Here is a 3,608-nt window from a genome sequence, read left to right as displayed (position 1 = left end):
TATTGTTTTTTTTTTGGTTTGTCGAGACAGGGTTTCTCTGTGGCTTTGGAGCCTGTCCTGGCACTAGCTCTGTGTAGACCAGGCTGGCCTTGAACTGACAGAGATCCACCTGCCTCTGCCTCCCGAGTGCTGGGATTAAAGGCATGCACCACCACTGCCCAGCCTAGATGTTCGTTTTTTTAAACGTTACAAATTCAGTGGCACTCAGAGCCTTGAAAGATGGGGGAACTAAGGAAGAATGGATTCAAAGGGGAAAGGGCTGTGTTCACAAAGTCTTGGAAGCCACTCACCCTGCAGTTGTTAAGCACAGTTTGTGGGAGAGCACTGACTTGGGCTAGTCTTCTACACTGGCCCCTACATGAAAGTGACATGGGATCACTTTTGGGAACTGGCACCTGAATAACTAAGCTTCAAGGCCATCATTAGCGGGCAGTCGATTCTAATCAGTAAATGCTGAGCTGGGACCAGTGACGTCTCTATACCTCACTTGTTTCCTGTCCACAAATGCTGCCTGATATTGTTGGGGTTTTGGTGGGGTTGTTTTTGTTTTTTTTGTTGTTGTTGTTTTTTCAAGACAGGGTTTTCTCTGTCTAACAGCCCTAACTGTCCTGGAACTAGCTCTTATAGATCAGGCTGGCCTGGAACTCACAGAGGTCCGCCTGTCTCTGCCTCCCAGTGCTGCAAAGGTGGGTGCCACCATATTGTTGTTTAAAGGAGTAATTTTAACGTCTTGTGATTCAGAGAGCTGCCTTATCTTAGCATCATCAATAAAAGTCAGCTGTGGTCTTTAAAGTAACTTTGTCATTTTATCTTAGGGACACAGTTAAGCCACTGTTTAGGAATGCCCTGGATGGAGTGCAGCCAATACCATCACCAGACACTAGATGTCACCAGTAAGACGAATTTGTATCGCTTCATGAATGAACTTGGCCGGTTTCGTAGTGCTAAAGTGCCCATCTCCCAGATCACACCGAGGTCACACAGGTGCCCCACATGCCAAAGGTGGGGGTGAGATCTCTTGTGTCCACCATTTCCATTTTACATAAGAGATGGGGCATTCCTCCTCACACGATAGTGGGTTCACCAAGCATAGGAAAGGTCTCTGAATTCTGAGAAGCAGCAAGAATATCCACTCAAACCCCTATTAAAACTTCTACTGCTACAGCTATTCACGTAGGGGTTGGCTGCTGTAATAACTTGTCACCATTCTTCCTTGCGACAGTACTAACCCACGTGTATTGTAGTGTTGCATTGTCTTGGAAAGGTATGCATTTTGGTGCAAACTTATTTTGTGATTGTTTATTAGAGTACGGCAAAGGAAAAGTCTCTGTACTCAGGCTTAGAGTTCAGTGGAAGAGGTACCTGTCAAATGATTATTACTTAGAGTATGCCTTCGATGTCCCTGTTCCTTCATTGCTAAATAGAGCTGTAAGGTAGATGACTTTGGGGCCAGGCAAAAAATGAATATAGAACTCTGAGACACCAAGCAGTCTGAAGTAAAACTGGGTCAGTTAGTAAAGTTCCGTGATTGATAGAATGGGCTGGGAAGTGAGGTTTTAGAATTTGTGAAGGTGAAGGTTGTGGCCATTGAAGCCTGTAGAATAGCTAGATCAAATCAAAGAGAATAGCTGTCTGGGTGCAGGATGTGGAGATTGCCCTAACCCATGGAATAAATTAGCCAATAGGATCTAACCCAGGAGTTCTCCTTCCTAATGCTACAACTCTTTAATACAGTTCCTCATGTTGTAGTGAGCCTCAACCATAAAATTATTTTGTTGTTACTTTATTACTGTAACTTTGCTACTGTTATGAATCATAATGTAAATTTCTGTGTTTTCTGATGGTCTTGGGGCACCCCTATAAAAGGGTTATTTAACCCCCAAAGGGGTCATGACCCACATGTTGAAAACCTCTGTTCTAACAAGAGAAAGAGGAATCAGGCGACAGACTGGAAATGGAATTGTCACAACTCCCAGTGTGACAGATCATAGACTAGTTGTCCAGGCGGCAGATCTGACTGCTGGGTAGGAACAACGGCAGTGAAGCCTGGCATGCAGTCTCGTCCCCTTTAACTCCCAGTGGGCCCAGCTGCTGTGTTCTGGGCTTGTTTGAATAAATAAAGCCTTCATTCAGCAATGTTGTGCTCTCTCAGTATACTGTACTGACGAATATCCTGTTTTTCCTGCCCAGTGCACTGTATATTTTAGATGCAATTCCTCTTTCCATCCATGTTCAACCATGGGGACTCGTTACAGCGGATTCTGTCCTTCAGTTCCGGTGGACTTTAACCTCTAGGGCACTCATCTTCTTGATTACACAAACGGGTTGAAAGATGGCCAGTGAATGACAAGCCAACACGATTTTTCGCTGGAACTGCTGGGAAAATGGATTGTGCTAATGCTCTCTCTTGTGTACTGAAGTGTGGCTACCTGAGAAGATATTGGCCCTCATAACATTGTGCTCCACAGCTTCCAGTTGCCGCATGGCTTGAAAAAGGAATGAAAAACAGGGATGTAAGTAGAGGATGATAGGAGTCCTGGCCATGCCATCTGAGTGCTTCAGGCATGCCCTGGAGCTAGAGACATCCATCATCCCATCGCTCATATCACTTCAATCTGAGGTCTCTGCTTGGAAGACAAAGTGTTTCAACTAATATACAATAGTGCTTCTCTCTGAGAATAGGTGTCTCAGAGTGCCTAGCCCCGAATGAGAAATCTGTATGGCCCCTTCTTCTCAAGGCCCAGAGAGCACTGCGCAAGAGGGGGTGGGAAGACTAAGAGCCGGGGGTAGGGGATGACAGCGGTGACACTGATTTCCTGGACAAGAGATGTCCATCCCACCCACGAACTCAAAGCTGCCATGACTGCAGATACAAGACCAAGGCAAAAGCAATTGAGTCACAAAGATCCAGTGTAGTGCGGAGCAGTTAACCATCATCGGCTGCCCGGAGGGTCCATTTTCTTTAGAAGTACAGCCACCCAGGGGCTGCCCATGCTCCTCTAAATGGCCCTTCACCATCTGTGCACACCCTGACAGCATAAGTCAACTCGGTGGATATAGAAGAAGAACACCCGAAGTTGGAAAGGAAAGATGGGGAGGTGTGGGTAGGGGCTAGAGGGGCGGGAAAGGAGGAGGGTTTGATCACAACACCCTGCATTTATGTATGAAATTACCAAACAGCAAAATAAAATAATAGATCTGCCTGCGCTTGAGTGGACCCAAACTGTTAAGTTCCAAATTTACATTTAGAAGTTCTGCTTACTTCTAGACAAGATGACTTCTTTGATGGGTAAAAAGGTTCGCCTGAAGGAGAAGAAGGTTTATCCTAAGTGGAGGGGCCAGCGAATGGTAAAGGATATTGAGGTCTCAGACATTATACTGACTAATAGTCTGTCAACTTGACGCAAGCTAGTGTCTTCAGATAGGAGGGAGCCTCACTTGAGAAAATGCCTCCATGTGAGCTGGCTGTAAGCAAGCCGTTAGGGCATTTTCTTAATTAGTGATTGATGGGGAGGGCCCAGCCCATTTGGGTGGTTCCATCCCTAGGCTGGTGGTCCTGGGTTCTATAAAGGAGCAGGCTGAGCAAGCCATGGGGGAACAATTCAGTA

The sequence above is a fragment of the Alexandromys fortis genome, unplaced genomic scaffold (genome assembly GCF_014885135.2).
Source record: "Alexandromys fortis isolate MF-2015 unplaced genomic scaffold, M_Fortis_MF-2015_v1.1 scaffold_11, whole genome shotgun sequence".
NCBI classification, from domain to species: domain Eukaryota; kingdom Metazoa; phylum Chordata; class Mammalia; order Rodentia; family Cricetidae; genus Alexandromys; species Alexandromys fortis.
This window is presented reverse-complemented; position numbering follows the sequence as displayed.